This window comes from Vulpes vulpes, chromosome 1 (assembly GCF_048418805.1).
Source record: "Vulpes vulpes isolate BD-2025 chromosome 1, VulVul3, whole genome shotgun sequence".
NCBI classification, from domain to species: domain Eukaryota; kingdom Metazoa; phylum Chordata; class Mammalia; order Carnivora; family Canidae; genus Vulpes; species Vulpes vulpes.
In genome coordinates, this window is record NC_132780.1 from 183996690 (window position 1) to 184011265 (window position 14576).

General features: G+C 42.3%; 1 protein-coding gene across 8 annotated transcripts in view; it reads left to right on the forward strand.

Annotated features, from left to right (window-relative positions):
* Positions 1 to 361: 361 nt before the first annotated feature.
* KLHL32 (kelch like family member 32) overlaps positions 362 to 14576 on the forward strand; it is a 275868-nt gene continuing 261653 nt past the window's right edge. For 6 of the 8 annotated variants that reach the window (XR_011997162.1, XR_011997170.1, XR_011997169.1 and 3 more), the window contains exon 1: positions 372 to 734. The gene's annotated coding sequence lies outside the window, so the exon portion shown is untranslated. Of the gene's footprint in view, positions 735 to 14576 lie in introns of all 8 variants that reach the window. The other 2 variants (XM_026002906.2, XM_072737742.1) reach the window with 2 other exon arrangements.

Here is a 14576-nt window from a genome sequence, read left to right on the forward strand (position 1 = left end):
AGGGCAGCGCGTGCGCGTGCTCGCCGGTGGAGGGGGGCGGGGCGGGGCTGGGAAGCGCGGCGTGCGCGCCCCCGGGCGGTGGGGGCGGGGAGGAGGGCAGCGCGTGCGCGGGCTCGTCGGCGGCGGGGGGCGGGGCTGGTAGGGGGCGGGGCTGGGAAGCGCGGCGTGCGCGTCCCCGGGCGGCGGGGGCGGGGCTGGGAAGCGCGGCGTGCGCGTCCCCGGGCGGCGGGGGCGGGGCTGGGAAGCGCGGCGTGCGCGTCCCTGGGCGGCGGGGGCGGGGGGAGCAGCGCGCGCGCGGGCTCGCCGGCGGAGGAGGGCGGGGCGAGGCGGGCGCGCGCGCGGGCTCCCCGGAGGCGGGAGGGGGCGGGGCCGCTCCCGGGCCTGTGCCCGCCCCGGAGTCCGCCGCGGTGCGTCTCCGGGCAGCCGCCGCCGCCGCCGCCGCCTGGGGCAGAGCGGTCGCGGACGCGCCACCTGCAGTGCCGGCTGCTGCTTTCTATTTACTAGCAAACACCGTTTCCCCGCGGGAGAGTCCGGGAGCGCGCGCGCGCACACACACACACACACACACACACACACACACACACACGCTAGCGAGCGCGTCTTCACAACCGCATCCCCAACCGACAGTGCGAAGCTGCTGCGGTTTCCCTTAACGTCCGCCTCGCGGGGAGAAGCGGAGCCGTCGTGCAGCAGGAGCGCCCGGCGCCTGACCCCGCAGACCGCTCCCCCGGCGGGTAAGCCCGGCTCTCCTCGTCACCTGTTCGGGGTCGGTGCCTGCAGAGCGGAGGGAGAGGGCGGGCGGCCGGGTGCGCCGTTGGGGGCGGGACCGCAGTTGGGAGTCAGGGGTAGGCGGCGGGAGCAGCCGGACCGCGCGGCCCGGCGGGAGCAGCCCTGCTCGGTGCTCACTCTGCAGACCCTGCAGGTGCCCCCCCCCCGCCTCCCCGCCCAGCCCCCAGCCCCCAGCCCGAGACGTGCCGTGCTCCTTGGTTGCCAAGGAGACTTGCTTAAACATCAGCCCTGGGACATCTGTTGAAACGACGGGCTTTTAAAGACGATGCTGTTCTTTATTTTGATTCTTAAAAATGAGATACACACCGAGGACCATGTGGTGATTGGGCAATCGCTAAGATGTATTCTGGGCATGGTTTCATTCAACTTGAGGAAGAGCGGTAATGCGCTCTAACGGGCGCTTTAAAACGGATTCGTCAGACGAATTTTTCAGCGGATTGTGTCTTGAATCATAAATCACTCCCATTTTGGTGATGCTCTAAAGAACAATGAGTCCAATGAAAATCCCCCCCCCCTTCCCCCCTCTCCCGTTGCCACATTGTATCTTGCAGTTCACTCAGGCACTATTATCTTAACATTAAAAGTGAAAGAGGAATTAACTGTTTCCCACCCAGGGGTGATCTGCTGTAAATTGGCCACAACAGGAATACACAAGTGAATTCCTGACGTGAGGAGATAGCACTCAGGACAAATTTGCTAACATGTCTATGGCCACTGCATCATTAAGTGCAGTTTTCTGCACCTCTGCCCATCTCTAAGAACATTCTGTTTCCTTTCAGGTCCCTTGACTGTTTTGTTTTTTTACATATATATCTACATGTTGACGGATACAGATGCAGAATTCGTGCCATGCCTTATTACTCCCAAGATTGGAAGGTTTTGGAGCTCATATTGAAATGTTGAGAGGAAGGAGGCACAGAGAAAGCAAGATCCTTGCGTTGTTGTTGTTTTGGGTTTTTTGTTTTTTTTTTTTTGGATTGGATCCTTTTTTGGAGAACTGGGTGAGGGCCAAGGTGGAGGTCAGTACTCAATTATCTCTCCAGGACCCCTAATGAAGGGTGTGTCAGTGTTACTTTGAAGGCTCTGGTGCCTAGTGGGTAAACTTAAAACAGCACTTGAAGGGACCATCAATCCATTAAGTATCCTTTGCACTGATTTCATACCTTCATTAGGAACAGAGATGACCTAGTAAAGATCTTCTGGCATTCAACAGTCCCTTTTGTTTTCCTTTGATATTTGTTCATCTTTTTATCTCTTATTACTTCAAATTCTTTTCATCCAGTAATACGAAGAGCAAGGAAACTAGTAATAGCTGAGGAAGCATTAGAGGGGTTTTGTGCAACTGAGGGGGGCTGGGAAATAAATAAAGATGACAAATATTTTATATTACACTTTATGAAGTACTTTTCCCCCCACTCTTCTTTTTTATTCCCTACAACAATCTTGTGAAGTCAAGGAATTATCTGCAGTTTAAAGCTGAAGGACCCAAGACTCAGAATTTGTGGAAGGTCACAGAGCTAGTGAATGGGGAAGTCTTTTTTGGATCCAAATTCCTTACCTGTAAAAAAATTCTGTGTCTGTATTTCCAATGCACAAGTAAGATAAAATAGTGGAGCAGGCCCAGTGGGGACCATGTGGGAGAGAGGGTTGTGGACTTGGAACATACAAAACCACTATGGAAAGGGCAGCACCAACTCCGTTGTAGATAGATGACTGTTGCTACCCCGGCTCTAAAACATTCTAGTTTTTCAAGGGAAACAGAAGGTTACATATTTTTATGTGAAGTATCCTTCATTTTATAAACTAAGGACCACATTCAAAGTGTATTTGGGCCACAGAAGGCCTGTGGACTGCCAGTTGCAATCCAGAGTTACGGAGTTCTCGTTCAACTCTTAAATATTTTTCTCTTATGGAATACTGATGTGAATGAATCTATCCGTCATTATAAGAGTGGTGAGGAGTTTTCTGGTTTTGATATTAAAATCTAAAAAATGCACCGTATCTATTCGTAAATAGGTCCGAGTTTTTTTTTTTGTTGTTGTTGTTGTTGTTTTGTTTTGTTTTGTTTTTTTAGGGCTCCTAGGCCTCTCATACCTAAGAGAGAATAAAAGAATATGAAGTGCCCCAAAAGAGGAATTTTTTTAATCTCATGAAACAAAAGCCTTTATGGTTTAAAATTTATGTTCCTGGGTGTTTTGTTTTGTTTTGTTTTCTGGGCGTGTACTATAAACTACAGAATAAGTAGGTTGAGTACCTGACATTTGTAGGAAGAGGTAGAATGAAAAAAAAAAAAAAGAAAAAAAAAAGGAAGAGGTAGAATGAGAAGTTAGAAAAAGGAGCATCCTGAGCTTTTCAGTGAAAATGACTTTTTCAGGCAGCCTGAGTGGCTCAGCGGTTTAGCACTGCCTTCAGCCCAGGGTGTGATCTTGGAGACCCAGGATCGAATCCCACATTGGGCTCTCTGCGTGGAGCCTGCTTCTCCCTCTGCCTGTGTCTCTGCCTCTCTCTCTCTCTGTGTGTCTCATGAGTAAATAAATAAAATCTTAAAAAAAACAAACAAACAACGTCTTACTAAGATTTTAGGTAATTAACTAAAGCCCACCATAGAATACTGCAATATTCCAAAGGAATGAAAACATAAATGGGAACTCAAGGGGTATTCACTTCTAGGATGCTGACATAGAAAATACAGTTTACTCCTTAAATAACAGCATCTTGTAATGAAGCATATACCTTTGGAGAAGCTGCCATCTTTTCATGTTTCTCCTAACACTACAGAGATGTCAGCAGTCTTCACTGAAGCCGACCTGATGGGGTCAGAAAGGACATTTATTTATGTCATTTCTTTTGTGGATCCAAAAAGGTGCAGTTAAAAAAAAAAAAAAAGCTAAGATTTGAACAGTGACTTTTAATAGTTCTCAAATTTTAAAATCCTCCTCTAGAAGGATACTTTGATAGTAAATAAATGCCTTTAAGTTTCAATTCATGGAAATATGTTGCATCTCCAGTAAAGAGCTATGTTATTTCTACTGTGACAAAGTCCTGGCTTGGTGCTATAGAGATAACAGCTCTGCCGTCAAGGATTCAGAGCAAACAAATGTCCTGTTCCTGGTAGCTTCCACTTTTCCAGCCCCTTCTATGTTTTCCCTAAATGGAAAACTACTTTCTATATTTTCTTCCTAACATCTCTATAGAATAAGGATCTTATTGTCATTGTATCGATAGAGAATCTGAGACTATGTGAAGTTAAACCAGACAAATAAATGAAAAACCTCAGCAGCTCTCCTCACTTGACACCTTTCCTTCTCTGCCGATTACCTAATGGAAGTTATAGGCGTTGTGATTTTGAGGCAGTTGTGTGTTAAATGCTATGATAGAGATACCAGATGCTGTAGAAACACAGATACAGGGGAAAATGAAAAAGTATGCTGATTGTGGAGATCAGATTATTCCTTTGTAGGAGGAGGATTAGTGCTGGATCCTGATGGCTGGGTTTGATTCTAGTAAATGAAGATCCTTTCAGCTATGCAAAGAGGGTAGGCTCTGTGAGACAGTCAGTTGGAAGTGTGAATTGAGAGGATAATGCTCATGAGGTCTGATATTGATGAGCTCATCATTGTTGCTGAAGGGATGACACAAGCTGTGGTAAGAAATACCATCTCCCAAGACGGAATGGAGAGTATCAAGAACACAGAAGTATGGGTGCGTAGCAGGGAGTAGAGCAAGGTGAGGTGGTGAAGGAGACTCAGAGGGGAGTTGTAGACGTAGGGGAGAATCTGAAGAGATAGTATTGATTCTTCTGAAAGACTGGCATAAGGGTAAGGGGTGAACAAAGTATATCATGTTCTCTATATGGAGTTTGGAGCACAGTAAATATCCATGGACTATTATGGTGTGTCTGTATTCTTAACATCCAGCATCTGGCCCATGATTACCTGTCATGATACCACTTTTCTGTGGAAAGAAGGTGTACATAGACATTTTATGTGAATTTAGTTGGAGTCGACAAATATCTGGATTTTCAAGAATGGGCAGGAGATTGTGCAAATTCAATGAGAACACGTCAGTGTAGACCTTTTAGTAGGGCCAATACTTAGAAGTCAGGGAGGCTCTTGCAGATGCAGATTTTTTTAAAGATTATTTATTTATTTATTCATGAGAGACACAGAGAGAGAGAAAGAGAAAGAGAAAAAGAAAGAGAGGTAGAGACACAGGCAGAGGGAGAAGCAGGCTCCAAGCAGGGAGCCCGACACGGGACTCGATCCCAGGTCTCCAGGAGCACGCCCTGGGCTGAAGGTGGCACTAAACCCCTGAGCCACCCGGGCTGCCCAAGATTTTGATGTTGGATACACCTTTGATGAAGTCTCATCTGTGGGACAAGTGAGGAGAAACACAAGCTGCTTGTTAGCTATTTGAAAATATATACTCAAACCCAGAGTGACAAATAAATGTACTCTGCTCTTGATCGAGTCAGCATTTCTGTTACCTGGATGGAGATATGAAAAAAAAATGTGACCATCTAACAGAAGTCGGATTTGGCTTCAAGCACTAGATCTGCAGTGAGTGGGAGAGAGAGCTGCTTGTTAGAATGGTGGGCACAAGATAAGAGGATGAGATGAAATAGAGACACACCATAGCTAGCAGGAGTCTAGCGCAGAGGACATTTTAACTCCCATCAAGGATAACATAAGCCAGTATGATGATTTGCTTTTCACAGTAATGGAAAAATATTCTGAACAAATGATGTGAGGAGTCTGTCTTTCTTACGTTGCTTTTTGGCGACAGTGACGATAGGCCAGTGGAGGTAGTCTGTGTGTTAGGTAGTACCTTTCTCTCCTTTTCTTGTCCTTACATACCGGTTCCCATTATCTCAGAATTTCTTTCACTGTGGAGATTAGAACTTAGGAATTCAACCTAGAATATCTTAACTTTCCTTCTTACTAAGAATTAATAGATGGGATTTATTCTGTTCCCCTTTCCCTGGTCCTGTTGTGTCCAAGAGGATTATTCGTTCCCATCCCCTTGTCGCTGAAATCTACCCTAAGCTGAGGAAGCACGGAACTTAACTTCACACCCTTTTTGCTCTTGCCTTGTTTCGTATGCACACTGCAATGTGTTAATGCATTTTATTAATTCGATTTAGACATACGGCATTATAAATTTTGGTGAGATTTTAAAAAGAACTTATGTATAAAAATGGTTTTGCCAACTTGCCTTGGAGTCAGATTAGTTCTGCACATGGCAGAAACACAGAAAGCTGTAAATTTGTCTAAATTAGCTTTGCAAGGTTGAAATTACTGACCTGATAAGATGATTTTTAAATGAAGAAGGAAAATCTTTGGCAGTTTTCATAGACTCTTGACTTTCCCCTACATGTTTATTTGAGGCATAATATATTCCTCATTTCATGCCAGATGAGCCAGTTCCAGCTACTTAGAAACAGGGCTCCCCGCCCCCCACCCCCCGACAACCGGTTTGGCATACAGGATATTGATCGAATAAGTAGTTCCATTCTGGATGATTGCTTCAGTGGGAACACATTCAATGCTAATGGGACAGAAGCCAAGAGCAGTGGAGGAGGCATTTTGCAATTTTTTATGACATAAATTCTGGTACCTCATTTTAAATCATTACTTAGAAGCCTTATTATTTATGAGTTTTAGTTCTTAAGTTGTATGTGCAAGGTAGCATGGCACAGCGCGGAGAACATGAGACTTGGGGCCTGGATTTGAATACTAATTCGACACTTCCTGGCTCTGTTATCTACAGTCTGGCTACATATCCCCTGTAGGTCTCATTTTCCACATCTATAAAATGGGGATGCTATTACCTACATTATAGGGCTATTCTGAGATTAAATAAAATATGCATTAAAAAAACATCTAACACAATGGCCTGGTGCATAATAAAATCTTGGTGCTTAATTCCTTCCTGTACTTCTCCTTACTTCCCTACCTTTGTCTTCCTCAACCTGAGGGTATGATACACTTAAATTTCATATACCATATACCACTTAATTTTCATGTACCATATAAAATGTCTTAATCTGGTCTGCCAGTGTTACAGAGGAGCTAGCCTCTTAGTGTAATGGAGCTTTGAGTGAGTGGTGGGCTGCTTGGGTGGGCCCTCAGGGACATATATTTTGGTGTCTTTCCTCTCTGGCAAGCTACCTCCCCCTCTTTCTTACAGGAAAAAGGCAGCTGATGAGGGCTCTTATAAGGCTTTCCTCAGGGGTCCCCATCTGTAAAAAGCTCAGAGGCACCCCCTGTGTCCCCTGTGGAATTAATAGTAACAGCACCTAGGATCTCGTGGATACAGACTTCCTAGCCTTTCTGTGAGGTCAAGGTATAGTTGCCTACATTTTTTTAGACAACTAAGGGTTTCCCTTCATGGAGAATTACGTAAATTTTGTGAAAAGGTCAAGAGCTCACCAGGCTCAAAGAAAAAACTCCTCAAATTCACTTTCAAGTCAGATAGGATTAAAGGCTTCCTGAAGAGAATACTTTCCAGTTAAATCTGTTTTGTTTTTCTTTGTTCTCTGCACCACGATCTGCCCTTCCTCTGCCCCCACCAAGCAACACTCATCCTCACAAGGGGTAGAGTAATTTTTCTACTTTTTTGGTATCATCTAGTTCTCTGACTACCTAGGAGTACAGATGAGGTCAGTGTGTCTTGACTTTTTCATGGTCACCCCCTTGTAGTTTGTGGACTTGGGGTAATCCAGACAGTTGTGGGGGCTGCAGGCAGTCCACTGTCCTGGTGACTTTGTAGTAGGTATGACAAAAAACATTTATAGGAAGGCAACCTGAACAGTAAATTTTAGGATTACAATATATCAAGCTAAATTTTGTTTTTATCGTATAATCAATCACAAAAGCACATCCCTCCAGAAAAGACTATGTTATGTGTTCTAGTGTGTATGTATATATGTGCTTATTTTAGTGTTTCTTTAAATGTGTTGCAATTTAATAATTCAGATGTATTTTTAGTAGTTGGTGAGTAATATTAGTGCATTTATCTAAAATAAAGCGTAGGGAATTGTTAATGCTAAATTTGTAATCGTTTGTCAAAGATAGAATGTCCTTTATCTGTTTCTTTTATCTCTATGGATCCAGAAGATAATATATTAAAATTAAACTCCAAAAAGGTTTGATGTGTGGTGGGCATTAATTATAGGGAAGTGTCGATTCGATAATGAAAAATACAGTAGCCAAGATGGTACCAGTGCCAAGTCTTGTGTTTGCATTGAATTCACAGAGCAGCAAAGTTACAGAATCATATTACTAAGACAAAAATGTCTACTTAAAATATGAAGATATTTTCAGTCACTCCCAAGTGATAGCTATGGTTATTATTTTGGAAATTTAGGTTTAGAATTGAGGTAGCTATCTGAATGGAGGAGATTTATTTTGGTAGCGTCTTTTTTGACTTGCTTCCTCATCTACTCTATGTGACATTCCCTGAAAGGAGACATTTTTTTTTAACACTGTCTCTGTGATGGGTAGTAGTGTAGATATAATCCAGTAACCCTTCAAGGGCTTCGAGGATTCACTAGTCTTTCCCAGACTGATGTCCATGAGCTGATATGGCTGATTGGTTTTTTGAGAATTTAAAGCCTAAAGAAATATGTAATGAAAGTTTTGGTTCTTCCTTTTATGAAAACATTAATAACCTACAATCTGATTTAATTTGGGATGAGCTTATCTTCTTTAGCTTTGAGTCAAAGCTATTTATCTTGTCTTGAAGGTATTTATTATCACCTATAGATAGGGCTTCCTAATTGATCAAATGTCACTTGAGAAACTCACGCATAGCCTTTAGGCCTTTCTACATAGCATTTAATTAGGCTTTTTACTGAAATCCTAATTTGTGAATCTTAGTGTCATCTATAAGGTTTTATGATAAATTTCCCTTCTCTGACCTCATAATCTTTTACAAAGTTGTCCATTTTTTAAATTTCTGTGTTTCATGGTGTTTTGCCAGCGTTGCTCACCAGAAGTCTACAGTTAATTTATTGTTGTCACGTTTATATTGCTTTAAAATGGAATATTAATATATATGATGTATGTAACTGTCAGTGGGTTTGCAGATGTGGGTGAAATTCTTTGGCAAGCACACACTTTCCTGGTGCTGATGGTTTGATGCGCGTGGAATTGGGACAGGGGGAGTTAGTTCCATGGTTTAACTATGTGGTACCAACAGGCCTACATACTGTCTGTGAAATGGAGGATATACTTTACCTATGGGTGAAAGACCTAATGGATCATAAAATTCCCAGACCCTTTAACTATGTGCCTTGATTACTGTATTTTTCTCTTTGGGCACTGCATTATTAGAGTTCTTCTGCTTTTTCCATATTGACCTCTTTCAAAAACCATATCTGGTGATGATTTTAGAATTTTATTGCCATCATTCTTTGTTCAGATGTAAACTTGCAATGCCTCAAGTTTACTGTTTCTTTGTTGGTATTGGTATACTGTTTCTTTGTTGACTAAGAGAACAGAGGATGTAAGAGGACCTTTTGCACTACAGTATTAAGTGAGCCCACCTCATGGGTTGGATACAGTGTTAACCAAGGTATTTAGGAAGCTCGGGCTCACTGAATCCAGAGCTCTTCTTAGGATCAGGTGCCTCTCCTTACCTGGAGCCTCATGGTTGACCTCAGAGATGGGTGTGTATTGAGAATTTCAGGATAGGGTCTTTCTATGTGATGGCACAGCACCCACCAGTATCTCTGCCAGGAAAGAGGATCATCTCATAGGAGTCAGCCACTTTTCCCTCGCTGGCCGATTTCCAGGCTTCCTAATGGCAGTGCTAAAGTTGATAAGGCCTTTTCTCAAGGCTATTCTCACAGAGCAGAACTGAAAATCCCTCACTGGTAGTGTTTCTGTGGAGTAAAGTGCTGATTGGGGTGGACATGATGACGTGAATTGAGAGAGCAAGGGCACTCAGAGTCAGATTCCTTGAGTTTTCTGTTCTGCCTGGGGCTTGATTTCAGAAGTCTGTGTCTCCTTCTGTATAAACTGGGGATAACATTAAGAATCATGAGAACAAAATAAGTTTTTTTTTTTTAAGATATATTTTTAAGATATTCTGTTTATGTTAAGAATGCTCTGTTAATGCTTTTGAGTGGCCAATCTGGAACATTCCTTTAGAAAATCATACATTCTGGGATCTTGCTTTAGAATATTGATATTATCACTGTTCTACAAATAAGTCTAGCCCAGACATTTGCAACCAGGCCAACTTTCAGAATGACCTGGAATTGTTTTAAAAATGTAGATTCCTGGAACCTCTGTGTTTATTGTGTTTGAATCGGCATTGGTGCTGAGCCACTGAGTATTAAACTTTCCCTGAGTGGTTCTCATGATAGGTCTAATTTGGGAACTGCATGTGTAGAGCACAGTGACCTGCTCATACTCTAGAATCAGCCATGCCACCTGGATTTGGACCTCAGCTTTCTTGTCATTCACACTCAACAAAAAATGGCAAGTCAGATCAGCTCTGAGGTCACACAGCTCTCTGGATACCTGATGGACATTTAAATATTGCAGGCAGTTCTTTACTAACCATGTGCTCCGTTTTGATAAAAGGTGTGATGTGTGACTAATGTCTTCCCTGCTAAAACAGAGAAGTTACGACTTTCCACTCAGATTTGTGTATAGCTAATCAGGTGGATTGCTGTGGAGAGCATCTTTATAAATGTCTCATTATAATATCTGACATCAGAGTTGTTAGATTGATTTTTAAAATGTACATTCTTGCATAAGATAAAATCAGATGCTTTTAGTTTATACCTTTTTAGATTTAGACCATGGATGGTGATTACATGGAATTAAATGAGCCAAATGGAGAATGCTGTTTCTACTGTCCATGAAATTTTATGAGTCATTGATCTCCTAGGTCAGTAGTGAACTACAGCAGAATAGTCTAAGATCTTTATGGCAGGATTTTGGGAGAAGAGAAGTTACAGTTTTGAATTGTGATTTGCTCTTTATTTTTGGGAGGGCTCAGAAAATGCTGTGTAGGTTTTTAATAGGCTTTGAAATGTAATATTCTGTTCTCACAGACTGCATGAAATAGTGTGACTGACTGTATTTGTGTGCATCTTTTATTTGTGACACATCTTCTGTGTGCATCATTTGGTCTGAGGGGAATTTTGTGACCTTATTAATGATCATCAACTTAAAGCATCAAAACATTTGAATTATCAGACATTTTAGGAAGATATGCAAACTGTTAAGCACCCATGTAGAGATAAGGAGATAAAGAAACCTTGCCATTAGACAGCTTGTGAAATTATAAATGAATTTTAGACAGCTATGAAAGTGATCAGAGTTATGCGTGGTAAAAATGTTGCCTAATTATAACCTCAAGAGAAGTCATTTTCAAGTGTGTGAGTGTTATGAGCAAAAGGCAGATACCATACTTATATTTATTTGTCCCTGGTAATGTAATCATCATCATGTCTATTGTGGTGGTTTCTTTAACACTGAGGAACATACCAGCTTAATCCCTATTGCAGGAAGGGATTTTTAAAAAATTTTGTTTTGTTTTTTGCAGAAAAGTTTTTTTATAATTAGGAAGATTTTTGAGTTGAAGAAGAAGGTCTTTTGACCTAAACAATGACCATTTCAGAACTGGAATTGTATTGAGTTACCTTTTCATCCCTAGAAAATCAGGTAAAATGCTGTGTTTAGAATTTTGCCAAAAAATAGAAAGTGTACAGTTCTGCCTTTTATGTCAGGGAGAAGAGAGAAAGAGAAAGAGAGAGAGAGGGATGAGATAGAGGAGAGAGAGAAAATATGACAGGGAGTAAGAGAGAGAGGAGAGAGAGGTGAAGATAACTGTAAAATTGCATTTACCGTCAGTTAGTTTTGAGGCTGCAGCCTCATTAGGTGGTTAGCACTTGGCCATTCTGCCAAAATCATCTTTTTGGCCATCTGTGCCAAATTATAGGAAGTAATGGCCTTGGGCACAGCTGCTCCGTCTAATTTGTATTTCTAACTCACGTATTAATGATAATGATCACATAGAGAAGTCTGGTGGCCAAATGTGCAGAATAAATGGAGAGAACCAAAAACACACACACATAAATTTAGATGTATAAGAAGGAAAAAAACTGTATTTCACATGATAAAATGAGAGTAGGTATTATTTAAATCTCTAGATAAGAATTCAACCTTTCCTACCTTCATATCTTTACAGTAGCACTCTCCTAGGGAGAAGTCACAAGAGAGATTGACCTTGAATTTTGGCACTTCTTTGTGACGCTTCATGAATTTTGCTTTAACATCGGTATTTTTATAGGAGGTGGATTTTGTTTGTATATCCCAACATCCATTGATTGGGCCTTTTCCCAGTTTAGCTGGTTCCTTTAGGAAGAATAGCTCAAGGATGAGTGACTGCCATTTGGTGTCACTGCAGTTTTATTGGTTAGCTTGGACTGGCAGCAGGACCTTTTCAGGCAAGTTAAGTCTAATGTCATTAGAAATATAATTAAGAAATTATAAGAAAATAAGCTGTTCAGCAGTCCTCAGAACGCAAGGAAGACCAAGAATCAGGATTTTAAATAAACATTTTTACATTTTGTATGACCAATTCATTTGCCTAAAATGCTTCAACAAATGAATGTATTGGAAGGAAACTTACCCTACAATGATACTGATCTTTAAAAGAAAGTTACCAAAATTATATGAAGTGATTTTGGCATACATAGCAGAGTGACAAAATTCCCGATACTTGCATTTATTTATTTTTTAAGATTTATTCATGAGAGAGAGAGAGAATGCACAAGCAGGGGATGGGGGGAGAGGCGGAGGGAGAGGGTAAGAATCTTAAGCAGACTCCATGCTGAGCACGAGCCAAACTTGGGGCTGAATCCCATGACCCTGATATGATGTGAGCCAAAATCAAGAGTCAGTTGCTTAACTGACTAAGCTAGCCAGGCGCCCCTCAATACATGTTTTAAAAAGTCTTTCTTCCAAACCTGCCTCATCCAGAGTCTCTGCATCTTTTGTTGCTCAAGCCCCAAACCTTAGAGCTGACCTTGGTTTCCTTGTCTTGCAAACTCATATCTAAGCAGTAAGGAAATTTTGTGGGATCTCCCTTTAGTATCCCCAGAACCTGCCTGTTTCTCACCACATCACCACAGCCCTGCTACCACCATCATCCCACACACACAGCAGCACTTCTTGCTCCTTTGCCTCCCATGGAGTCTTCTCACTAGAGGAGCCAGCCCGAGTGATCCTTTCATCTCCTCAGTTAGGGTGTGTTTCTCTTTTGCTCAAAACTGCAAGAGCTTCCATCCCAAGAATCAGTCCACTCTGCACCATCTCTTATCCCCTGTCCTCCCCTCCTCCTCTTTACTTGTCCACTCCTGTCCTGGTCTCACTGGCCTCCTTTCTGCTTTAGAACCTGTGCAATAGTTCGTGGTTCCCTGTGGCTGGGGTGTGCTTGGTTCTGACTACCCCCAGGTTCACTCCCTCACCTTCTTCAGGCTTTTGCTCAGAGGTTGCCAACTTCTCAGGGAGGCCCATAATTTTTTTATTTTTTATTTTTTTTAAAGATTTTTTTAAAAATTTATTCATGAGAATACACAGAGAGGAGAGAGAGAGAGAGGCAGAGACACAGGTAGAGGGAGAAGCAGACTCCATGCAGGGAGCCCGATGTGGGATTCGATCCCTGGTCTCCAGGATCACACCCTGGGCTGAAGGTGGTGCTAAACCAGTGAGCCACCCGGGCTGCCCTATAATTTTTTTTAAAAAATATTTTTATTTATTTATTCAGGAGAGACACAGAGAGAGGCAGAGACATAGGCACAGAGCGAGAAGCAGGCTCCATGTAGGGAGCCCAATGTGGGACTTGATCCCAGAACTCCAGGATCATGCCCTGAGCATGAATTTTATCTGAATTTTCCCAAGTTGGGCATTCTCAAAACAACACACTCTCAAATCTGCTTTATACAAAGTTTTGTTTTTTTTTGTTTTGTTTTTGTTTTGTTTTGTTTTTTAAATCAAGGGTTTCTGGCAGACACTCAACTGCTGAGCCACTCAGGTGTCCCTGATCTCCCTATTTTAAAACTGCAAGCTACCCACCAGCCCCCTGCTTGACTCTTAACTCTCCGTACTCTGTATCACTCTTCCTTTGCCCACAGCTCTTATCACTTTTTAAGAAGAGTTTTACTAAGTGATAATGTGTATACCATAAAAGTCACCCCGTATATTGAGGTACAGTTTTAATAATTTTTAGTAGATGTATATAGAGTTATGCAGTCACTAATACAATCTACTTTTAGAACACTTCCATCTCCCCAGAAGAAGGTTCCCTTGTATCTCTCGACACAAAGGATCTGCCACTTGGGGTGTGTCGGACAGTAGACCAGCCTGAGTCTCTTGGCTTTTTTTAAAATTATTTTTTATTATTTGCAGCAAGTCAGGGGACAGGGAGATAGTCTCTCAGTGCTGTCTCCATGTGGGGTTGGCTGTGATTCAGTGTGCTAGGGGCAGGAGGCTTGATGCATTCCAGAGTTTATACATACTTTATTACTGAGGCAGTTGGGTTCTGGTGCACATGCCTAGCATGTCAGCATGCTAGTGCATATGTTGTATGTTTGAAAAAATGGTAGAAAACCCCTCGTTGGAGGAGATCTTAGCACTCAAATGAGCTATTTAGGGCACCTCTGGGGGCTTCTGCACAGGTCCTTGGCTCACACTGGCTCAGTCAAGGAGGTATCTGGTGAAACACTTGGGTATAAGTCTCTTTGTGGGAGCTGCTTGTTTTACAGA